At 40.9% G+C, this 26,902-nt stretch overlaps 1 long non-coding RNA gene across 1 annotated transcript in view; it reads right to left on the bottom strand.

Annotated features, from left to right (window-relative positions):
• Positions 1-984: 984 nt before the first annotated feature.
• Positions 985-26,902, bottom strand: part of LOC143978200 (uncharacterized) — a 37,818-nt gene continuing 11,900 nt past the window's right edge. The window contains exon 3 of the long non-coding RNA XR_013273910.1: positions 985-1,531. This is a non-coding gene — a long non-coding RNA (uncharacterized LOC143978200). The remainder of the gene's footprint in view (positions 1,532-26,902) is intronic.

Below are 26,902 nucleotides of genomic sequence, written 5' to 3'. Positions count from 1 at the left end.
CTGGATGAATCTCTAAGAACCTGCTATATAGCCATCCCTGTGATCGCCCCAGTCTACCTGGTTGCCCTGTACTAATTTCGCTGTTTACCTCACAGCGTTGAGGTAATTGCATTTTATTAGCATCACTTGCACGAACCACCACAGAAGGATTGTCGGCTCAGCACGTTGCACTTTAATTTAGTGTGTTTATTTAGTCACACTATTTGACTATGTATGGGACACTTTAATGTGCTTCACTTTAACCACGCAGATTTGGTTTTCTTTGCATATCATTTTTGTCACTTTTTGGTATAAACAGTTTTTTTTGTTTTCACGGTATCTTTACACTATACCTGCGTTTATGCATTGTTGATGTGTGTAGCATAACATATTCACCTAGCCACTTTGGAGCTATTTTTATATACTTTATAAACATCATGCACTTGATCACTTTTAGCTATATTAATGCACGTTTTGCACTTTTAAATATTGTATAAATAATAATTTTTTTCTTCGCATTTATATCTGCACTGTATGAAGCGTTTGTCTATTGAGAAGGTTTCGTTTATTCATTCACTATTGTTTTATATGTATGGCTGGAAATTAGCGCATCACACCTTTATATAATTTTTTTAATTATAGTCCATTATTCATCATTGTTTATTGTACCCGCTTGCGGGTACTGTACCTATGTATTGTTTTAACATTAGCTATAATTGTCGATGGGTAATTTAATAAAGACTGTTCTTTATGTACATTTACTGTGTATGCATTTTCTCGGTGGGTGGGCCTTTGGGCCTGAGCAGCAGCATATTTGCATACCAGAATGTGAACACAGCTGTGCCAAGAGCGCAAGCCCTGCACAGTTACCGGCAACTAACGGAAAGTTATTGTTGCTTGCAATCAAGAGCTTTCCAGTCATGTGACTGCCAATCACGGCGTTCACATGATCATAAATCCCGCCCCACCACCCAGAATCTGAAAACTCCTTAAAAGGCCAAAAGACACCGGTGTTAAAGGATTCTGTTTTTATTTTTTATTTTATTTTTTTCCCCCCTGCACCCTCCACAATTTCTACCCTGAAATCTGCTAGCTTCACCTCAAGGCTGCATTCACACCTAAAACGCTCCAAAAAGCAAAATAACATTAATTTCAATAGCACCTGTTCACATCTCAGTGAACAACACCCTAACGCCCAAAAAAATAACGTGCTTCTTTGGGGCAGATTACAGGCATTTTGCTGCCTTTTACATTGGTAATCTAAGCGAAAACACTGTAAAAATGCACAACTTTGAAACGCTCAGTATAAGGGGTGGTAATCTCAGTGCACAGGATTAGTTAGAAGAGTTTTACTCAATCCCAAAAACTGAATGAGGATTCTGGAACTAAAATCCATAGACATCTGTGTGTATCCAAATTTTGCTTGTTCAAAATGTCCTCATTTCTCTCAGCCCAATGGAAATATCTGACATCAGTGGATAATCCAATATCTTCTTTCCCATATTTCCTGAACACCAATGCTTTCAACGCTTTGCCGTGGGACCTGGATGACCTTTTGCAAAAAAATAAAATAAAAAAAATTAGCCACATCTAAAAAGTAATCCAGTTCCTTAAGGCCTCTTTCATACGGGACAGATCAGTGATATCAAAAGGCACCCCACTTGTACAGTGAATATCCGCTTGCTCAGCGGGGATCGCTCCGTTGATCCCCGCTGAGCAGGCAGAGGACAGGTCTGTCTCTGCACACTGCGCAGGGAAGAACCTGTCGGAGCGCCGTTCTCCCTTATGGGAGATTGGGTGACGACAGACCGCACAGTCCATCGTCACCCGGTCCGTTCCGATGACGGATGGAAAAGTAGTAATAGACCTCTATGGCGCATCCGTTCAGGTCCGCATGAAAAACTGACAGGCGGACCTGAACAGGTCGGCCATGTGAAAGAGACCTAAATCTTTGGATACCTGCTCAACTTCAAGAAGCCTGTTCTTCAGCCTTCCCATCACCTGGAGTACTTGGGGTTGATCTAGGACAGTGATGGCGAACCTTGGCACTCCAGATGTTTTGGAACTACATTTCCCATGATGCTCATGCACACTTCAGTGTAGTTGAGCATCATGGGAAATGTAGTTCCAAAACATCTGGGGTGCCAAGGTTTGCCATCACTGATCTAGGAAATGGCCCAGGTAAAAATTTGGATGAGAGTTGTTTGTTTAGATGCCTGGTACCACACAAACAGTGGAGGTCTAGAAGTCCCGAGCTTTGCTTAAGTGTACAGAGTTTCTTTGGCAGCTGAGAACTGCCCCAAATAAATGTGATCACTTTAGATTGGAAATTCTGAATGTCTTTACTATCTATGCAGATTGAAAGGGTATCTGAAGTAATAGGTCAGTTTTGGTAGATGTGTCAGTCTCACTCCCTATTTAATTCCACTGATTAAAGATATGTTGTAGGAGGATCACCTGTCCATTTCATTGGATGGCTTTATGATTATGGGGAATTTGCTTTATTTGTAGGGTTGGGTTGTCTGGGTAAGCTTAAAATCCAAGTAGGGAAAACAGTCCTTTTACCATGAACATAGAAAATCATATATATATTAATAATAAAGGACACAGGTAAAGTTTTCACAGAACCTTTTTTTTAAACTCATACTTTCAGGTGACTGAACCTCTAGTAAGGCTTTTGAGAACACGTTTCTGGGTGTCTCCCTTATAACCCTACCCCACTCCGTTAGTCCTCAGCTATTTGCTGGTGTCCTAAGTCAATGGGCCTCTTCTCTTTTGCAGAGAAATTACGGTTAGCGTAAGTTTTTTCCTATTTTATTTTCTGATTCTTTAGTCATCTCCTTCACTGCCTTCTAATTTCTCTGATAGAAGCAGTGCATCCATATCAGCACAACTATAGTAAGACCTTGGGAGATGTACCCAAACCCCACACCGTGGGTATGACCTGTAATACTGCTTCAGGCACTGGAACCTGCATGAGCACTTGCTTTGGCATTTAGTGTAACGCTTGGTAGTAAGCCACAGGGTGCTATACAACTCCATGGCTATGGAACCCAGACCATGAAGACCCCATTCATAGTTATTCCATGATGGGTGAAACCTACGCTTTATATAGAGTTCAGTGTTGTTAGGGAAGACTGGGTCACTCTGTCTCACACTTTGTTGCACCTCTTCCTAGAGCCCTTATAAGGTACTCGGGCACTTATTCTTGCACTTTTGCCATAAAGATTTGTTACACCTGAGTTGCTGTGTGCTCCTTCCAGACACACCAACCCTCCATTCTGAACCAATACCCCACAGGGGAATACCCTCACCCATAAAAGCCAGGTGAAAGGGAGCTACAGCCAAACCCCAGGCAAGCATTCACTCTGCTGAAGGGCCGGCACAACACTCAACCTCAGAATGATTATGCTTCCTTTGCATTAGAACAGGAACAGATTTTAACTTTGGTCTCTGCATCCAAATTTCAGGCATACAGCAAGTGATCTACCTGAAAAAAGCTGAATTTTCTACATCTGTCACAACTAAAAGCATCATGATCCTAGATTCCAGGAAAACTGAAATTATCTTCTGATTTGCACTTTTATGTGAATGCCCTAGAACATGTGATTACACAAATTTCTAGACTGGTTCTAATTTCCTTTCACATGCATAGATTCTTGTGCCTGTAAGCCTGGACAGCTAAAGTTGCCTGCAAAAGGCACCCCACTTGTACAGTATGCCATTTCAAGACCGAAGGCTTTTTTTTTTTTTTAAGGCTGCACTCAACCAATTCATCAAAAATGTTAAGGTGGAAGGGTTTTGCTTGAAAATTCCAAAAGCCTCCTTTTCAGGAGTCTCTACCTCTACCACCTCAAACAGCAGGGCACCTTACAACTTTTCCCAGGCTTAAAAGTGTTTTTCTACTGCAGGGGTAGGCAACCTTTCAGAGGTTGAGATTTACCTGGACAACAGGGTGTAAATAATAAAAGATCACAGGGGAAGGGTAGCCACAATTTTGGTCGTGTGTCATTGTCACCCTTTTAAAAAAATAAAAATAAAGCCTCCAATAAAAACAGTGTCACAGTAAAGTCTCCTGCCCTGCTTCAAATCACCTCCCCCCCCCCCCCCCAACCTTTTTGAAAAATATCAAAGCTTTCCATTAAATATACACACACTTCACTTGTCCTCATCAATGTATGAAATGCAATCCGTGATCAGCCTTCTGACTAAATATACAAAACAAGTAGCAAATGCTGCAAAACGCACAGTAAAAAACATGCAACCCACAAAACACCAAAATGTCCCATGAGCAACATGTAGTGCAGCCAATTGAAATCAACATACTGCCCTATGCGTGTAACAGAAAAAACAAGCCCGAAAATGTGCACTCCCACTATGCTAGATGTGAATGGGGCCTGAAAGTGAAATTGGTGCAATAATGTAAGAACAATGAGGCTCCATTCACATCTATGTGTTTACTTGCATTTCAGAAATGCGCTGCACCAAAGAAGGGTGGATGATGCAGGGTGTGTGTGCGCTAATGAGGCCAGTGATCAACTCCTTCCTGTGTTATGATCTAAAGTCTGTCCAAGATGTAAGGCAGAACTAATGGATATGTTTGGAAACATTTATGAGGAAAAGTGAAGTATGTGTCTGTAGATTTAATGAAAAGTGTTGATATTTTTGCAAAAGGAAGTAGATTAATGCTATATTAGTACATAGAAAAGCTGGTATTCAGAAAAAAAAGGTGAACTTATCCTTTAACTAAAGTAGCTTGCCATTCTCCTGCCCTCCATCCAGCACTGTTTTGTCCATCGCTCTGCTAGTAAAAGGAGAGTGGTGGAGAATTGGGGAAAGCGTCGGCACAGCCTTGATCATGATCTACCCGTCGGCTTCCTGCAAATTACAGGTAGACTGTGATCAATGGGTTGCCAACCTTGGTAATAAAGGCTCAAGATTTTGTATCCTTCATGTATGCTATGCATGAAGGTAAAAAACCTTCTCTGTGCAGCAACCTCCACAGCCCACCATAATGCTTACCTGAGCCCCATCTAGATCCAGCAATGTAATCAAGTGCCTCGGCTCTCCGGTGACTCTGCCTCCTGATTAGCTGAGACAGTACGGGGAGCCATTGAATTCTGCTGATTTCTATCACAAATACTGAGACAAACAGCAGAGAGAGGGGGCTAGGCTGCAGCTCTGTGAATGGACATGCAGAGCAGAAGCTCAGGAGTGAGCATGCTTGGGTGCCCCATTGCAAGCTTCTTGCTTTGAGAGCACCACTGGTGAGGTTCCCAAGAAGAGGAGGATCGGGGCTGATCTGAGCAAAACCGCTGCACAGAGCAGGTAAGTATAACCTGTTATTTAAAAAAAAAAGAGAGACTTTAAAGTGATTGTAAAGGCTCTTTTTTTTCTCTTAAAATAACAAACATATTATACTTCCTCTGTGCAGTTGGTTTTGCACAGAGCAGCCCAGATCCTCCTCTTCTCGGATCCCAACCTGGCCCCCGGCCCCTCTCTCTTCTGATTGGCTTTGATAGCCAATCAGGAGGAGTGTCCTGGATGGCTGAGGGGATCGTGGACATCGCTGGAGAGAGATGGGGCTCAGGTAGGTAATTAGGGGGTGCTGGGTGGGGCTGCTACACACAGAAGGTTTTTTTATCTTAATGCAAAGAATGCATTAAGATAAAAACACCTGCCTTTACAACTGCGAGTGCATGTAGTTCTGCGAGTGCACGTAGTTCTGCGAGTACCTGTGTATTGTCTTGTTGAGTATTAGTGTCAGGAAGCTAGTTGTTAGGTAATTTGGAGAGGGTATAATCCTCATTAAATTTAATAGGTACGATGCCCGGCGGGTGTGGAGAGGTGTGTACTTCTTGCAGTATGTATGCATTCCTTGATCATCCGATTGAGGGTGACTACTGCTGTGCAAAATGTAAGCGCATTGTTTCCCTGGAAGCCCAGGTTCTGAATCGTGGGAAGCAACTGTCAGCACTGAGAAGTCCCTCCATACTAAAGGAGAGCCAGGAACGTACGCGGCAGGTGCCGGCTGGGGCCAGCACGGAGGCGAGTGGAGACAAAGAGTAGATGGGTGATAGGAGGGGTAGAGGGGGAAGTGCCAGGGAGGTCGATCCAGGGCTGGAGCATCCCAATAAGTACACTCCATTGAGTTACATCGGTAAAAACAGTCAGAGACCAGCACTGCTGGAGCTGAGGGACTCTCCTAGATTCCGAGGGAAGAATTCCTCCAGAGAGAGAGTGAGGGGGAGCGAAGGGAAAGGAAAGACAGATTCTGGTGGTAGGGGACTTGATTCTTAGAAGGACAGAGAGGCCAATCTGTAACAAAGACTTGAAGCGACAAACAGTATTTTGTCTACTCGGCACTCGGGTTCGGCACATCACGCATCTGGGGGACAGAATACTGGGAGGGGCTGGGGAAGATCCAGCTGTCATGGTGCACGTTGGAACCAATGACAAAGTCAGAGGCAGACAGAGTGTGCTAAAGAATGATTTTAGGGACTTAGGAGCTAAATTGAGGAAAAGGACCTCCAAGGTAGTATTCTCAGGAATACTACTGGTACATTGAGCCACACCAGAAAGGCAGAGGGAAATTAGGGAAGTAAACAAGTGGCTGAAGAGCTGGTGTAGTAAGGAGGGGTTTGGGTTTCTGGAGGACTGGGCCAACTTCTCAGCCGATAACAGGTACTATAGAAGGGACAGACTGCACCTAAATGTTAGAGGGGTTTTTAAACTAGGCAATTGGGGGGGGGGGGGGTAGAGGGTCCAGAGGTAGAGATAGTCAGAGCGGAACATATTCCAGAGGGTAGTATTGGGGACATTAGTGGTAGGTTGACCAAAGCACATAAACCCAAGGTAAGTATAGTAGCAAGTCCTATTTGCAATCTCGGAACACCCAATAAGGGGATAATATGCGACCGGTATAAAATACGTGGCATGTTCACCAATGCCAGGAGCCTGGCGGACAAGATAGGTGAGCTATGGATACTGTTGTAGATGGAAGATTTGGATTTTGTGGGAATTTCAGAGACCTGGTTCAACAGCTGTCATGATTGGCTGGTAAACATTCCAGGGTATACCCTTTATCACAAGGATAGAGAGGGTAAAAAAGGGGGAGGGTTATGCCTGTATATCAAGAATAATGTACAGGTGAATGTGAGAGATGCCAGGGAGGAGGTGGAATCCTTATGGGTAGAGCTCCAAAGGGATGAAGCTAAGGGGAAAATCATACTGGGAGTATGCTATAGGCCCCCTAACCTGAGGGAGGAAGAGAAGACAGATCTCCTATCACAATTTGGATAGCAACAAGGATGGGAAGTGTTATCATAATGGGGGATTTTAACTATCCAGACATAGATTGGGCGGAAGGAACCGGGCATTCATCTAGGGCTCGCCAGTTCCTAAAGGTCTTGCAGGACAATTTAATGGGTCAGATGGTAGACACACCAACTAGAAATAAAGCGTTATTGGATCTACTGATTACCAACAATACAGACCTGATCACAGATGTGGAAATACGGGGCAATTTAGGTAAGTGATCGCAGGTCAATTGGCTTCAGTATAAATCACACAAATAGGAAATATAAGGGGAATACAAAGACATTGAATTTTAAAAGAGCCAACTTCCCTAAACTACGAGCCTTGTTCGAAGGCATAAATTGGTATAAAATCTAAGAAGCAAAGAACACGGAGGAGAGATGGGTTTGCTTTAAGAGCATATTAAATAAGGGTCAATGCTGCATTCCATTGGGTAACACATTTAAAAGAGCGAACAAAAGTCCTGGATGGCTTAACTCTAATGTAAAAATGCATATAAAAGCAAAGAAGCAAAGGAGAAGGCCTTCCAAAAATACAAGGTTGAGGGATCATCATCAGCATTCAAACTTAATAAAGAATGCAACAAGAAATGTAAGGATGGCTAAGATAGAACATGAAAGACACATAGCGGAAGAGAGCAAAAAAAATCCCAAGAAATTCTTTAACCACTTCAGTTCCGGACCAATAAACACCTTAAGGATCAGAGGTCTTTTTGCAATTTCGCACTGCGCTGCTTTAACTGGTAATTGCGCGGTCATGCAATATTGCACCCAAACGAAATTTGCGTCCTTTTCTTCCCACAAATAGAGCTTTCTTTTGATGGTATTTGATTGCCTCTGCGATTTTTTTTTTTTGCGATATAAATGAAAAAAGAGCGAAAATTTTGAAAAAAAAAGATATTTTCTTCTTTTTGTTATAAGAAAAATCGAATAAACTAAATTTTAGTCATACATTGAGGGCAAAATTTATTCAGCCACATGTCTTTAGTAAAAAAAATGTCAATAAGCGTATATTTTTTGGTTTGCGCAAAAGTTATAGCGTCTACAAACTAGAGTACATTTTCTGGAATTTACACAGCTTTTAATTTATGACTGCCGATCTCATTTCTTGAGGTGCTAAAATGGCAGGGCAGTACAAATCCCCCCCAAATGACCCCATTTTGGAAAGTAGACACCCCAAGGAAATTGCTGATGGGTATGTTGAGCCCATTGAATATTTATTTTTTTTGTCCTAAGGGATTGAATAATGACAAAAAAAAAAATAAAAAAATTTTTTTACAAAAAGTTGTCACTAAATGATATATTGCTCACACATGCCATGGTTATATGTGAAATGACACCCCAAAATACATTCTGCTGCTTCTCCCGAGTACGGGGATACCACATGTGTGGGACTTTTTGGGAGTCTAGTCGCGCACGGCACCCCGAAAACCAATCACCACCTTCAGGATTTCTAAGGGTGCAAATTTTTGATTTAACTCCTCACTACCTATCACAGTTTCGAAGGCCATAAAATGCCAAAATAGCACAAAACCCCCCCAAATGACCCCATTTTGGAAAGTAGACACCCCAAGCTATTTACTGAGAGGCATGTTGAGTCCATGGAATATTTTATATTTTGCCAAAAGTTGCGGGAATATTACAAACTTTTTTTTTTTTGCACAAAGTTGTCACTAAATGATATATTGCTCACACATGCTATGGGCAGAAGTCAAATTACACCCCAAAATAAATTCTGCTGCTTCTCCCGAGTACGGGGATACCACATGTGGGGGACTTTTTGGGAGCCTAGTTAACTAGCTACCTAGCGACACTAGCGACACTGATGCAGCGTTCAGAAAAATTATCGCTTAGTGACACTGGCAAAAGGGGGTGAAAGGGTTAACTAGCGGAAATCAGGGGGTTAAAACCATTATTGGGTAGTATATCGGGGTACCTAGCGCTATAAAAACCTGGCGGTGAACCTAAAAAAATAACTAGCTACCTAGCGACTGTAGCGACACTAATGCAGCGATCAGAAAAACGATCGCTTAGTGACACTGGCAAAAGGGGGTGAAAGGGTTAACTAGCGGCAATCAGGGGGTTAAAAACATTATTGGGTAGTATATCGGGGTACCTAGCGATATAAAAACCTGGCGGTGAACCTAAAAAAATAACTAGCTACCTAGCGACACATGCAGCGATCAGAAAAATGATCGCTTAGTGACACTGGCAAAAGGGGGTGAAAGGGTTAACTAGCGGCAATCAGGGGGTTAAAAACATTATTGGGTAGTATATCAGGGTACCTAGCGCTATAAAAACCTGGCGGTGAACCTAAAAAAATAACTAGCTACCTAGCGACTGTAGCGACACTAATGCAGCGATCAGAAAAACGATCGCTTAGTGACACTGGCAAAAGGGGGTGAAAGGGTTAACTAGCGGCAATCAGGGGGTTAAAAACATTATTGGGTAGTATATCGGGGTACCTAGCGATATAAAAACCTGGCGGTGAACCTAAAAAAATAACTAGCTACCTAGCGACACTAGCGACACATGCAGCGATCAGAAAAATGATCGCTTAGTGACACTGGCAAAAGGGGGTGAAAGGGTTAACTCTAGGGGCAATCAGGGGGTTAAATCTTTATTGGGGGGTGATAGGGGGCTACCCTGGACCTAACACTAACTGTCCTGACAGTTTTTACTGTCACAACTGACACTGAATGCATTGATCAGTAAAGAAATGATCAATGCAATCAGTGACACTGTGACTGGGGGGGGAGGGGGGGCGGGGGGGGGATCGGGGGGGGTTTGTGTGCCTGTGTGTACCTACATGTCAGTGTAGTGTTCGTGCAGACTTACTTTTACTCTTCTCCTCGTAGTCCGGTCAAAAAGACCGCCCCGAGGAGAATGACATCACTTCCTCCTTCCTGTGTAAACAATACACAGGGGAGGAAGCTTCTCATTGGCCAGGAGCGATCCAGAGGGGGTGGCCGAAAACGAACGGCCATCCCCTCATCACGGAGCGCTCCTGGACCGAATCGGACCACCGTAACCAGCGGGAGGGGGTCCGATGGGACCCCCCACCCGCTGGAAGGCAATCACGTAGATGTACGTGATTCTGCCTGCCTGTGCCATTGTGCTGACGTACAATGGCAATACGGCGGTCCTGAAGTGGTTAAGTATGTAAACAGTAAAAAAGGGAGGACAGACCATATTGGCCCCATAAAGAATGAGGAAGGACATCTGGTTACAAAGTATGGGGAGATGGCGAAAGTATTGAATTTATTCTTCTCCTCAGTCTTCACGAGGGAATCAGGGGGCTTCAGTAACCAAAACTGCAGTGTTTATCCTCATGACACATCACAGGAATCACCTCCATGGTTAACAGAGGACAGAATTAATAATTGACTTGGGAAATGTAACATTAATAAATCACCGGGACCAGATGGCTTGCACCCAATGGTACTTGGGGAACGCAGTCAAATAATTTCCAGACCATTGTTCATAATTTTTACTGACCGTCTACTGACTGGAGAAAATCCAATGTAGCACCAATATTTAAAAAGGGCCCAAAATACATCCCTGGGAATTACAGACCTGTTAGCCTAACATCAATAGTATGTAAGCTCTTGGAGGGGATGATAAAGGACTATATACAGGATTTTAGTAATGAGAACGGTATCAATAGCAGTAATCAGTATGGATTCATGAAGAATCGTTCTTGCCAAACCAATCTATTAACCTTCTATGAGGAGGCGAATTGCCATCTAGATAAAGGAAGGCCCATGGATGTGGTGTATCTGGATTTTGCAAAAGCATTTGACTGTACAAAATAAGGTCCATTGGCATTGACCATAGGATAAGTAGATGAAATGAAAACTGGCTACTTACGGGGGTGAGTTCAGAGGGTGGTGATAAATGGGGAGTACTCGGAATGGTCAGGGGTGGGTAGTGGGGCCCCCCAGGGTTCTGTGGTGGGACCAATCCTATTTAATTTGTTCATAAACAACCTGGAGGATGGGATAAACAGTTCATTCTCTGTAATCATGGATGATTCTAAGCTAAGCAGGGCAATAACGTCTCTGCAGGATGTGGAAACCTTGCAAAAAGATCTGAACAAATTAATGGGGTGGGCAACTACTTGACAAATGAGGTTCAATGTATAAAAATGTAAAATAATGCACTTGGGTGGCAAAAATATGAAGGCAATCTATACACTGGGGGGAGAACCACCTGGGGGAATCTAGGATGGAAAAGGACCTGAGGGTCCTAGTAGATGATAGGCTCAGTAATGGCATGCAATGCCAAGCTGCTGCTAACAAAGCAAATAGAAAATTGGCATGCATTAAAAAGGGGATCCACTCCACAGATAAAACGATAATTCTCCCGCCCTACAAGACTCTGGTCCGGCCACACCTAGAGTATGCTCTCCAGTTCTGGGCACCGGTTCTCAGAAAGGATGTACTGGAAATGGAGGATATTAGTTATGAGGAAAGGTTGCGAACACTGAACTTATTCTCTCTGGAGAAGAGACGCTTGAGAGGGAACATGATTTCAATATACAAATATCATACTGGTGACCCCACAATAGGGATAAAACTTTTTTGCAGAAGGGAGTTTAACAAGACTTATGGCCACCCATTAAAATCAGAAGAAAAGAGGTTTAAGATTAAACTATGTAGAGGGTTCTTTACTGTAATCGGCAAGGATGTGAAATTCCCTTCGACAGGCAGTGGTCTCAGCGGGCAGCATCAATAGTTTCAAGAAACTATTAGATAAGCACCAGAACAACTGCAACATACAGGGATATACAATGTAATACTGACATATATGATAGAAACACGACATACAAACTCCCCTACATCTTCACTAGCAATACCTATCACCAGTATACCTCGAATCATACCGGATCTCCACATAACACACTGGGTAGAAAAAGGAATCACAAACATTACAGACCCTATGATAGGACCCACCATGAAAACATTGAGAGCAATACAAATAGAATTTAATCTAGTGGAGGCTGAATATTACAGATACCTCCAGATCAGTCACCTCCTCCGAACTATTCCTCCACTTTCCATCCAACTACCTTGGAGAATAACACTATACCTTACCAAACATTCTACCAATATCGAAGGAATATCCTTATTCTACAACACCTTAAACAACAAATTAATATTTACTAAACTCTCTAATATCAAAGCATGGGAACAGGAATTGAGGGCCTCCCACACCCCAGAACAATGGCATTGTGCACTTCAAACAACATATTCTGCCACTAAAAACATCAATCTATGGGAACTAATTCAAAAAATATTATTACGCTGGTATCTAGCCCCATTTAGAATATCTAAATTTTACACCCACACTTCTCCACTATGCTGGAGGGGCTGTGGATCTGTAGGTACTTCATACCATATATCGTGGGATTGCCCACACATATGTATGCTTTGGGACAAAATATTCGACATGATAGCACAGATGCTGAAACTACATGTCTCCAAAACTCCAGGATTGGCTATTCTTTCTTTGGGTATAGATTTACTACCAAAAGATACCAGCGTAATAACGACCCACATTTTACTAAGCAATAGACTAGTGACTATGAGACATTGGAAAGATCAAGAAACACCCACAATAAAATAAATAATATTGATGTCAAACACACATGCCACATACAAAATAATATTCGCATCATCACAGGGCATATTTCAAACAGCACATAAACAATGGAAACCGTGGACTGACTGGTACAAGACAAAAAAGCTTTGAATGCTACTTACGGCTTGCACACACTCAAATGACACAAAAACTGTATATACACGTCTTGTTTAATTTAGGTTAATATTTTTATTTTCATTGTCTTCTGTACATTGGTATCGTTTTTCAAACATCTTTGCCTTCTTGCTTAAAGCAATGACTTAAACCCTTATTGAGATGGATGAATCAATGTGCATTATAGAAAACCTGAAATGAATACTTATACAAAATAGAGGGGTACAGAACCTCCCTACCCAAGGCACAGTGTGAACTCAGTAGGGGTATCGGAGGGGGAAATTCACCCTCTTACAATAAAAAACCAGTAGATATTGTTTGTAAACTTTTGGATAGGGAATTCTTCACTTTACACAACTGAATAAGTGCCTACAAATTGCTTGGTATGAAGGAGCGGATCCTGTTATGCCGTGTACACACAAGCGGAATTTCCAACAGAAAAAGTCAGACGGGAGCTTTTTATTGTATATTCTGATCGTTTGTATGCCCCATTGGACTTTTTACGTCAAAAGTTCTGACAGACCTAGAGAACATGTTCTAAAAAATTTTTTCCGACGGAACCAATTCCTATCGGGAAAAATGCTTGTCTGTATGCTGTTCCGACCAAAAACGACGCATGCTCTGAAGCAAGTACAAGACGGAAGCTATTGGATACTGGCTATTGAACTTCCTTTTTCTAGTCCCATTGTACGTGTTGTATGTCACCACGTTCTTGACAGGCGGACTTTGGTGTGACCATGTTTAGGCAAGACAGCTTGAGTGGAATTCCATCTGAGAAACCTTCAGAGTTAATTCCGACGGAAAAAACGCTTGTGTTTACACGGCATAATTGTTATTATATTACTGCGATATACTATGTTTACAGTATACTTTGTACCTTTTTCTGTAAAAACTATTGAAATTAAAAAAGCATCATAAATGCATTTTTCCTTCTTCATATGTGATCACATATCTTCTGTTCTCTGCTCCATAAGCCCTTGTACACACGGTCGGACATTCCGATGGACAATGTCCGATAGGACCGTGTTGTCGGATAATCCGACAGTGTGTGAGCTCCGACGGACCAAGTTTTCCAGCTAGGTTGTAAAATTTTCCAACAACATGATCCGATCGGACTTTGTCCGATCATGTGTAGAGAATTCCGATTGGACAAAGTGCCACGCATGCTCAGATCAAATTCCTACACCAAAGCTATTGGCTACTAGCCTGAACCTAGTCCAGTCCTAGCGAAATAATGTCATCACGTTAAGTACGATCAGATTTTCTGACAACTTTGTCCGACTGTGTGTATGCAACAGTTTCGGTCAAAATCCGATGGATTTGGTTGTCAGAATGTCCGACCGTGTGTACAAGGGCTAAGAGAGCTGGGGCAGGAGAAGAAGCAGTACACTAGTATTCCCTGTTGATGGCTGTCCAGGGGTGGGGGTGGAAAGACTGTCTCCTCGAATAAACAAGTCTGTTTATTGGAGGAGAGCAGGCACAGCCAGAAAACTGAGCATGATGTTGTTCTGTAATGCCTAGTGTGGTGATTTTTTTCATAGAAAAGGATAGGGACTGGCAGAAACATGAAGTATTTTACACAAAGATAGATACGTGCATGGTACAGCAGGCACATTTCAGGAATATGAAATGTTGGCTTAACATTCTTTTAAGAGTTTGGATTGTGAAATTAAAAGTCCCTCAAGAAATAAAATTGCACTTTTACACACCCGCACTACCAGAGCAGTGGAAGCTTCCTAGGCTTTCTGGCACTAGGTATCTGTAGCTCAGCATTGTAAGGCACCCACTTGGTCCTTTGTTCATACCTTTTCAAAGTTCTACCAGGTGGATGTTCAATCCTCTGCAGATGCAACTTGACCCTTATTGTTGGCACAGTTCTGTTTGGCATTCATTGCTTGGGGATTTCCCAGGGTTTATGAATACTTTGAATGTGTCCTGTTCTGTACAATTAAGATGAGGAATTTTGACTTACCTGTAAATTCCATATGATGGAGTATTGAACATGACGCAGGCTACCCTCCCTTGTCTTGCTTGGTTACTCTTAAGGATGAGCTCTGGTGTGTTCGCACACCCCTTGTACAGAGCCCGCCAGGAAGTCGGCGCTGCGCTAATCACAGGCAGTGAGACATTGTCTCGATGCGCGGCTGCAGAGATCGGGAAATGTCTTGCTGCCTGTGATTAGCGCAGTGCCGACTTCCTGGCGGGCTCTGCACGTGGGGTGTGCTAACACAACAAAGGTCATCCTTAGTTACTCTACATTGCGTGGTAAAAAAAGACAACAACTTTGGACTCAGAATGGGGTTGGATTATAGTGGAAGTGCTCAGGGGACTTGTCCTCAAAAGCTTTGCCAGTGTCCAATCACCTGAAGGTACAAGCCTATAACCCAGGGTCTATGAATACTTTGCCCATGTCCTATACTGTATTAATAAAATATTAATATTAATAAATATTAATATTTTGCAAAGTGCATGCGTTTGCCATTCTAAATAATTACTACCTTAACCGATTGCGGCTCGCAGGCCATCATATGGTGGCCAGGCAGCGCTTCTTTTCTGGGCGGCGTCATATTACATTTGTCCATTTAAACAGGCCATGCATGCGATTGTGTGCATGCAGCACTATACCTTCTGTGGTGGAGTGTCACGGAGACACCGCTCGCCACCGAGGGGGGGGGGGGGACGTGATCGTCATGGCCAATTACAGATGGTACTGCCCCACTTTGCACTGTGCATGTGCACGATCGCAAGCGCGCGTCGGTGGCCTCATGTTCCTGGGAACGCTGCTCGCCACCAATGCTGGTAAACAGCCATTGGCCCGTGGCTGTTTACCACATGATCGGCTGTGATTCTTTCACAGCCGATCACTAAATGTAAACAGAGCAGTAACGAGATGTTACCGGGTTCTCCTCCTCACACACCGATTGTGTGTGAGAAGGAGATTGTGGTAACATCTCGTTACCGCTTACAGTACACTGATTGCCCCCCCAATAAAGAGGACTTGTCACCAGCCATCAAAGTACTTGTCACAGTCCATCTGAGTACTCGAGTACCTGTCACAGTCCATCCGAGTACCTATCAGTTCATCTGAGTACCCAAGTACCTGTCACAGTCTATATGAGTACCTGTCACAGTCCATCTGAGTACCCGAGTACCTGTCACAATCCATCTGAGTAACTGTCACAGTTCATATGAGTACTGAGTACCAGTCATCATGCCATCCGAGTACCTGTTACCAGGCCATCAGAGTACCCAAGTACCTATCTGCAGCCCATGCCTCATAGAATATACGTTGGGGTGTTTGCTTTCCAAAATGGGGTAATTTTGTTCGTAATTCCACTGTCCTGTTGCTCAAGGACCTTGATGAGTTGTGTAATTTATTATCCTAGGATGCCTGAAGGTACTACTTCAATGTTGGGCCTCTGTATGTGGCCAGGCTGGGTAAAAGTCTCACACATGTGGTATCGCCATACTCAGAAAGAGTAGTAGAATGTATTTTGGGGTGTAATTTTTGCTATATACATGCTATGTGTTAGATTATACGTTGGGGTGTTTGCTTTCCAAAATGGTGTCATTTTGTGGGCAATTCCGTTGTCATGGTGCTCCAGGGCCTTCAAAACTGTAATAGGTGGTTGAGAAATGAGATGTGTCATTTATGCTCGTAGAACGCTTGAAGGGGCTACTTCAATGTTGGGCCTTTGTATGTGGCCAGGCTGTGTAAAAGTCTCACACATGCAGTATCACCATTCTCTGGGAAGAGTAGCAGAATGTATTTTGGGGTATAATTTGTTGTATGCATATGCTGTGTGTGAGAAATAACCTGATAACGTGACAATTTTGTAAAAAAAAAAAAAAAATCTTCGTTTTGCAAAGAATTGTGAGAAAAAAATATAACTTAAAAAAACTCACCATGCTACTTACTTAATACCTTGGAATGTCTACTTTCTAAAAAAAAAGTGTCATTAGGTATTTGTACTTTCCTGACTTGTTAGTGTCTCAAGAAATAAGATACGGGGAGAAGGCGGAGCCTAGCCGAGAGGTAATGCTGGCTTAGAGCTCCATTCTCAGCAGGACAACGGAGCCATATAACGGTGGAGGTAACTTGACCCTCCGCATATATATCATACCAAACGGTAGATAAATATCCCTACCTTACATTAGTGACATTCGGGGGAGTCAGAGGAGACTCATGAGGCAGAAAATTAACAAGAAAGCGCCGCCTCACACACACAGCAGTATGGCACTGAAACCCTCCCCCTCTGAGGGGAGACACAGTGAGGAGAACAAACAGACAGCCCCTTCTGCTGCTTTACATAAAGATGTTCTCTCATTAAAAGCACATAGTCTCTCTAGCCAAATACCTGAGAAAAATATGTCAGTTCTGGAGAATTTAGAACTTTCCACACAAAAAGACTTATCCCCTCCTGTAACGCTGAAACAAATAGAAAATCTGCTTCAAAAATCACTAAAACCACTGCAGATATCATCACCACAAGCCTTACCAAAGAAATTGGAATACTTGGTCAGCGTACATCAGCACTGGAAATTAGAGCAGACGATCTGGAAAATTATACATCTAACATTGCCTCAGAAATTGATTTTCTTAAAGAGGAAAATGACATATTACAATCCAAATTGGAGGATTTCGAAAATCATGCAAGACGCTCCAATATACGTATTAGAGGAATACCCGAATCTGTGACTGATTTAAACGGTGCTATTACTGCACTTTTTCAAGAATTACAACCAGCTATCCCACTAGAGCGTCTTGAAATGGACCGGGTTCATAGAGCCCTAGCACCAAAGAAAATAGATGGTCCTCCCTGTGACATTATCGCAAAATTGCATTTCTACCGCAAGGAACTACTGCTAAATACAGCTAGAAATAAAGATCCCCTAATTTTCCAGGGTCATAAATATCAATTATTCACAGACCTCTCACAGATTATAGTCAAGAAAAGAAGAACCCTGAAACCACTACTGCAAATATTACAGCGAAATGACATAATCTACCAATGGGGCTTTCCTTTCTCAGTGCGTTTTACTTTCCAAAGTCGCAAATATATGTGCCGAACAGCTAAGGACCTGCAAACTACTTTACAGAAACTGGGGATGATAAACACATCAAGAGATGCTGCAGGCACTCGCCAAAAATCATCCTCATATGCTGATACTCCCTCCTCTGCTTCCAGAAGAGAAGAAGACTACAATCCACAGAAAAGAAGTCGCATACAATCTCCACCTCCAGATCTGGCTGACACTATGGACTGATAAACACTTGTACTGAGGCTACTATCTTGCCTTTTCAACAGAATGGCTACTGCCGAGTTTTTTCTCTGACTTCCAATCAATATTTTTATCATAATCTTATTTAAGAAATGTTCCTAATAATTTAGGCACTTTATTATAACTTTTTTCTCTCTCTCTTCTTTGTCTCTGAGGTTGCCTTAATCTTACATTTTTAGTTTTTTGCTTGAAAAATGAAATTATATGATTGGCTCTTGGTGTCCTGCAGGGAAGTTCCTTGCACCCTCTCTTGCTACCCTCAGCAGCTCGGTGTACACCGGCAGTTGACAGTGGCTCATGTACCCTTGGAGGGAGAGATTTTCTCCTCCCAACGGACACATTAAGAACATAGATATGTTAAGATATATTTCAATATTGTATATTAATTGTATTTTCTTTTTCAGTCATTATCTCCTTTCCCTCCACCCCTATACTCTGGAGACAAATAATTTCTTATATGACACACGTTCTAACATAAACACCAACACATATTTACTTTTCCCAACTCCATGGCCCCATTAAACATCATATCATTAAATACTCAGGGACTAAACGTTCCACACAAACGCACTAAAGCCTTCCGCACATTTTCATCCAAGAAAGCACATATAGTTTGCCTCCAAGAGACTCATTTTGTGTCACAATCCACTCCCAAATTTTTCAGTAAAGACTACCCCCAAGTATACACAGCTTCGGCCTCCTCTAAAAAACGAGGCGTGCTTATAGCTTTCCATCGCAATACACCATTTTCACTAATTAAGGAAATCAAAGATCCAGAAGGTCGTTATTTGATTCTTAAAGGACACCTACTTGATACCGCTATCACCATTACATCATACTACGCTCCTAACAAAAATCCTATTTCTTTTCTTTCTCATTTATTTCAAACTATAGAACACCACAAAATAGGTACTACAATTCTATGTGGAGATTCTAATCAGACCATATTCCCATTTTTGGATAAATCACCAATCCCACAGTCACATACAGCAGACAAACAACTCTTATCAAAACTAATTACAAAACATAACCTAGTAGATACCTGGAGAGAATTGAATCCAACCAAGAGACAATACACACATTACTCGTTCCGTCATCGCTCATTCTCTAGGATAGACCATATATTTATGTCCATAGGGCTAATTCCAGAAATAATATCTACAAAAATTATTCCCATCCCATGGTCCGATCATAGTGCAGGCTACATTACTGTTGCCTCTATAATTCCAAAAAAAAAAGATCCAACATGGATATTAAGAGATTTCCTACTCAAAAATCCAGCTCATAAAAATAATATTGAAATTGCGCTCAAAGATTATATAAAATATAACTCCACACCTAACGTCTCTCCGACTACATTATGGGAAGCACACAAACCTGTTCTCCGTGGCATATGTCTACAGCAAGCAAACATATTCAACAGAGAGCGGAAAATCCTTTGTCAGACTTTAGAAACAAATTTCAATAAATGTCACACAGCATTCCAAAATAACCCTTCTTCTTTATCTAAAATAAATCTTGACAAAGCTAAATTGGAATTTGATCTATTCCTTACTGAAGCAGCGGATGAAACCATCAAGAGATCACAACACAATTTCTATATCAATGCGAATAAACCTCACACACTATTAGCCAGGGCATTAAAATCCTGCCAGAACCCAATGAAACCGATACGTCTGAAAATCTCTAGGGGGGTATACACAAATAATCCTTTAAAAATATTACAAAAATTCAAAACACAATTAAAAAATGTATACTCTTCTAATAATGAGTTGGACCCTTCTAGAGCCAATTATTTTTTCTCTCATATATCTCTACCGACACTATCTAAAACACAAATGGAAATGATGGAGGAACCAGTGTCAATTATAGAGGTATCTGAAGTTATCAAAAATCTGAAACTAAATAAAAGGCCAGGTCCTGATGGTTTTTCTGCGCTGTATTACAAAACGTTTGTAGACACCCTATCTCCAGTCTTGACAAACACTTTTAATTCCCTTTTGGAAGGTCATTCTTTTAGAAGAGAAACCCTAACTGCAATTATCTGTATGCTCCCTAAACCTCACATAGACGATTCAATATGGTTTAATTATCGCCCTGTTTCGTTATTAAATTTGGACATAAAAATTTTAGCCAAAATTCTAGCTAACAGATTAAATACTATTATAGGCAATCTAATACATCGTGATCAAGTGGGCTTCATTCCATTACATCAAGCAGGAGATAATATTAGACGTGCAACACTCCTGTCACATGCCGCTAAAAAAAGACGTATTCCCACTTGTTTTCTTTCTTTAGATATTATGAAAGCTTTTGACACAGTATCTTGGTCATATATGAACTATACCCTTTCCAAATGGGGATTTGGCCCTCATTTTTTACGATGGATCTCTAGTTTGTATCAAGATCTCAAAGCTTATATCAGATATGCAGGGTACAAATCGGACGAGTTTAATATACTGAGAGGGACTCGTCAAGGATGTCCACTTTCGCCATTATTATTTGCTTTACTCATTGAACCTTTAGCACAAAGAATTAGGATAGAACCCACTATAACAGGTATTGAAATGGGTGGCTTTCATCATAAGCTCTGTTTATTCGCAGACAATATTCTCCTTTTTCTATCTTCTCCACATGTTTCGGCCCCAAATCTTATGGTTGTACTACAAGAATTCTCATTTATTTTGGGCCTTAAGGTCAATATTCAAAAATCTTCAGCATTAAACATTTCACTTGTCGAAAAAGATAAACAATCTTTACAAAATTCACTACCCTTTAAGTGGGTAGATCATAGCCTCCCATATCTGGGTGGGCAGTTTACTCCTAACCCCTCCGATTTATTTGCAGCTAATTACCCAGCTCTATTAAAAAATATTACAAGGTCGTTATCTAATTGGTCATCAATGCCGATATCATGGTTTGGGAAAATCAATATCATAAAAATGTCTGTTCTTCCGAAATTTTTATATTTATTCAGAACTCTCCTGATTCATATTCCTGCATATTTTCTTAGGCTGATTCAACAAAAAGTAACGAAATTTACTTGGGGGAAAATAAAACCCAGACTTCACAAAAAAACACTTGTTCTCCCCAAAGCTTTGGGTGGTTTGGGATTCCCAGACTTTAACATATATTATAAGGCAGCTCAATTATCTCAATTAACAAAATATCACTCTTCTACAGAGATTCCTTTATGGGTCCTCATTGAAGCTGTAGACTGTGATCCTCTTCCTATAAACAATATATTATGGTTACAACCTGCAGGTCATAAGTCTATAAATAACCCCATTTCTAAGCACTCTCTATCTATATGGGATAGGTATAGAAATTCACATGGTCTGCAATCTCCACAAAATCCGCTATTATCTTTCCACAAGAATCCGACTTTTTACCCAGCCTGGAAATATCCCAAAACCTTTAAAGCTTGGTCTAAGGCTGGTATCACTTGTCTATATAATTTAACTTCAACTACATCAATAAAACCTTTTACAGATCTATGTGAATTATATAAGCTTCCACAATCAGAAATATTCAGATATCTCCAAATCAAAGATTTTTATACTCCTCTTCTCAATTTAAATGTAAACTTACATAATATTTCTCAATTTGAAAGATTTTGTCTCAAGGAACCACATGCTAAAGGTCGTATTACATCATTGTATACACAATTGATATCTAATTCTAATACTGTTATACCTAAATATGTGGCCAAGTGGGAAAAGGATTTGGATTGTACGATCAATTCTAGCTCTTGGTCCAACATATGGTCTTTCACAAAATCTTCCTCTATAAATATATTGGCGTCTGAATCATCATATAAAGTTCTCACACGCTGGTATTTGGTTCCTGCGAGAATCGCCAAATTCTCAACAGATAACACTGGCCTCTGCTTTCGTGGCTGTCCAGAAAAAGGTACCTATATACATACCTGGTGGCATTGCTCAATTGTACAATCATTTTGGAAAAAGATCTTTCTGATAATTACAACATTTTTTGATCGTCCAATTTTTCCAGACCCAATTATAGCTCTCCTTAATTTAAAACCAGCCTTTCTGAATCAGAAACAATTCAAATTAGTTCTTACACTCCTGATAGCCGCAAAGCAGACTATAGCCAATGCGTGGAAAACAGATGTGGTGAATATTGCAGAAACCAAACGTAGAATGAATCAATCTTTCATCCATGCTAAAATGGACGCTATAGATAAAAACCAGATGACAACGTTTGATATCATATGGAAACCCTGGATTAAATATTATACGTCAGATAATATTGACAACCGAGTTTTATTGTTATGGTGATTAAGATTTTTTATAGAATTACAACATTAGATGATATATAAAACCTCCTCCGGAGAATTATTCCCTCCCCTCCTATATACCTGTTATGTTCTTCCCTTACTATATAATACTTACTATAAACATACTTTAGAAGTTATGGTCAAAACTTTAAAATCATATATTTTCTTTTAGACATATTTATATTTTCTTGGGATTAAAATGTTTAAAACTCAGCTATAAGAATGTTTTCAAATTCTAAAATATATAAGGCCATTTATTGTCATTCCCACGAGAATATCTTGAAATTCTTATTTGCTTTGTATCTTCCGTACTTCAATATGTCTACTTTTTATTTCTGGTATCACATAATTTGTCTTATATTCTGTACATGTAATTTATTTTAACATAAAATAAAAAATTTTGAACGAGAAAAAAAAAAAAAAAAAAAAGAAATAAGATACACCTGATGTACTGAAGGCCTGATCAGATTTGATCAATTTTCAGTGATTGGCACCATAGTTTGTAGACTCTATAACTTTCACAAAGACCAAATAATATACACTAATTTGGGTTATTTTTACCAAATCTATGTAGAAGTATAAATGTTGGCCAAAATTTATGAAGAAAAATTACTAATTTGCAAAAGTTTATGACAGAAACAAAGAAAAATGAATTTTTTTCACAAAATTTACAGTCTTAAAAAAAACACTAGTGATTAAATACCACCAAAAGAAAGCTCTATTTTGTGTGAAAAAAAGGAAACAAATTTCATGTGGGTACATTGTTGCACGACTGAGTTATAGTCATTCAAAGTGTGAGAGCGCTGAAAATTGGTCTGGGCAGGAAGGGGGTGTAAGTGCCATGTGTTGAGGTGGTTAATGCACACATGGTGTGGTACCGTGTGCTTTGTGCCATGTGTTATTGCAGTGGGTAGTATAGTTCCCTGCTGGTCATAAACCATATTTAAACACAAGTGGTTAGTTCTACGCTACAAAGAAGCAATGGAGCCACCCTTGGAAAGCAGCATTGCCTGTTTGAAAGGGTAGTGCTAGATACACTAGCAAATTTAGATGGACTTTATTAACAAATCCAAACTTCAGCCTACACTTTTTTTTACATACTGTAAATATATTAAACCTAACCTTTGGGAGCACCCGTCAGTGTTAAGTGGTTTGTATCAAAACTCTGCCACTTTTGCTGTAAAAGTGGATGTAAACCCTCTCCTATACCCAGTGAAGTGAACAGCCTCAGATGATACACAAAGATGAAACAAATATCCCTAGGTTTTACATGAATATCTGCTGTCTTCAGCTTTCTAGACTCTTTAGAAAGTGTACATCTTGTTAAAAATCTTCCTTCCTGTTTCAGCAGTGGGTGTGGAGTCTTGGCATATTGTGTGACAGTTATTGAAGGAAAGGCACAAACCCCCCTAGACATAGGCAAAGTGAAAACGAAGAAACTTGCAGAGATGTACTGTGAATAGACAAGCTCTCTGCTTATCTACCTCTAAGCACTCTCCCATACACAAATTTCCAGCTGTTTTTATCTCCTGTGTCAGAAAACGTACAATGCTAATAACAGAAGAATGGAGCAACGTGAAGACATGGGACTTAGAGCTTTGAGGAGAGATAAGTAAACACTACAGACATGTGCCCAGGTCAGATTTAATGAATGGGTTTACATCCACTTGAAAGGACATTAACAAATAATAAACTTAGGGGCGCATGTGCAGCTCGTAAAGATGGCGGACACATAATCCACAGTTTCCTGTCCCCGTCTCCTCTTCCACGGCTCCCGCTCCGCTCTGACTGCACCTACCGCAATGGGAGCTACACCACTCACCTCCGGAAGATCCCCGGGACCCCATGGGTAAGATCGGTTTCCAAAAACATACATACCAATCCTTCACCGAGTTGCTCCTCATGGACTATTTTTTTCTCATGCACCATGGACTGTACTATCCTTTTCGTATAACCAGCTTACAACTGCTTTGCTAATGTATTACCTTTTATGGCTTTACATGTGTTCTCATGCAACTTTAAGGGCTTGAATACTATTCATAAGAGACAACTAGCTCTTAAGGAATTCAAGGCTTCTAATGCTGATGTGATCATGGTTCAGGAGATCTTTTAAGTTTGTTTCTAAGATGTTCCCCACCACCTTTGTACCTTCGGGACCATCTGGGAAAGCTGGGGTTGCTATTTTAATGAAACACGCATGTCCACTGCAGGTTAAATCATATGTATTAGACCCTAATGGCCAATTTATTCTCCTGAACTTTGCTAACATGAATACATCTTATTATACATGGTTAACATCTATGCACCTAACTCGGGGCAGATAGGGTTTTTGACAGAAGTGTTTGAGAAAATATATCCTCTTTCCCAACCCTTCATGATTATAGGTGGTGAATTCAACATGTGCATGTCTCCAACTAAAGATAGATGCACTCCAATCCACCCCATCAACCCAAACCCATAAATTGTCCACATCTTTTCATAAAATGATTAGGTCCCATAACCTATATGACTTTTGGCGGGTCAAACACTCCACCCATAAGCAATATACCATTTACTCCCCCCACATAAACTTTATTCCCATCTAGACCGCTTCTTCTTATCCACACCATTATTAACACATCTAGTAGACTCCAAAATAGACCCCATAACATGGTCCTATCAAGTCACTATACTCCTGGATCCTACACTGTCTGTCCCGACTACAAAAACGTGTCATTGGTGCCTCAATGAAACCCTAAGAATTCCTATCACTAGAGATCAATTGTTACAATAGTTATAGAATATTTCCAACTTAATGAGGGTACAGTATCCGAGACCTCTACCCTATGGGAGGCTCATAAGGCCTTTTATAGGGGTGAATACATCTCTGCAGGATCTCGCTTACGGTTTATAGTTTCCTTGCTTAATCGCATCAAATCTTTGAATTTGGGTAAGATCTCAAAATCAATGTTTGGCTAGATAGAAACTTTACAAATTTGCCAACAAACCCAATAGAATGTTCGTACAAAGATTTAAACCCAGATCCTCGCTTTCCATGCCTGATTTTCTCCTCCAACCAGATGGTACCCCTACTTATTGTCCGCACACTATGTCCAGGGTCTTTGGGGACTTTTATCATAAGCTATACAATAGTGTGGGCATTGACCCATGCTTCTGGTTTACACAGGGGAAATTTGATGCTTACAGCTCCCTAAATTGTCCCCAGCAAATAGGTCAGCTCTAAATGCCCTTATTACAGATGAGGAGTTAGCTGAGGTCATCCGACATCTTCCATCACATAAATCCCCAGGCCCAGGTGGCTTACCTTATTCCTATTACAAGGTCTTTCTCCCAACCCTAGCTGCAATGATCACTCTGACACCAGTGGTGAAGTGGTGTGTATTTCAGGTGACAGTTCTTGAGTCTACAGCAGACCCATCTAAGAAAATCTGTCTTGCCAACACACATCTTTATTTTCACCCCAACGTGTTTATATTTTTACATGCCATGTATGGGCTGGAGTTCAATGAGGTGATTCGAGTAAGTAATGGTCATGCTGGGTGTTTTTGGAGATTGCATCATTACCACAGGCGATTTGAAGTGTATTGGTTCCATCTGATACGCCCTGGACGGTATTCACCATTACAGGCTTCCCTAGATCCTCTGTAACGGGGGATCATGGGCTTCTGGTAAGAAGTAATTCTCTACACAGCGGTGGTGGATTTAGTACATTTTTCTACACCAACATTGAAGATTCATCTTGCATATGGATGGACTCTTATTTCGTTAATTTGCATGGGTGGATGTCACATATATTTTAGTTATATATATGATTGGACTTTATGCATCCCTCACTCATTTCTTTCAGTCATTCGAATTTAGTTGATTTCTTATCATCATTTGGTGATCTAAAGTTCTTTCCTCTATGTGTGTATGTTAATATGGGATTGATGATTTTTGCAACACATATGATTTTTTATACTTTTGTCAAATTTTGGATCACTTCCCAATTAGTGGGTTAGTGCAATAGTTTGCACCCATTGATTATTGTATTCGCAGATTTAGTGCAATTCTAGTTTTTTTCTAGCTCCACACCTGTGAAATCTCTTTAGATCCCTGATGAAGGGTACTATCCCCCACCCTCAGTTTCTACATGCCTATATTACTGTGATTCCGAAACCGGGCAAAGACTTATCTCTCCCTGACAACTGCCGTCCCATTGCATTATTAAATTCAGATCATAAAATCTTCACAAAAATTTTAGCAAACAGGCTTTCACTACTGTTTC

This window comes from Lithobates pipiens, unplaced genomic scaffold (assembly GCF_037356315.1).
Source record: "Lithobates pipiens isolate NorthernLeopardFrog02 unplaced genomic scaffold, aLitPip1_a1.2 Scaffold_1, whole genome shotgun sequence".
Lineage (NCBI taxonomy): Eukaryota > Metazoa > Chordata > Amphibia > Anura > Ranidae > Lithobates > Lithobates pipiens.
This window is presented reverse-complemented; position numbering and strand designations above follow the sequence as displayed.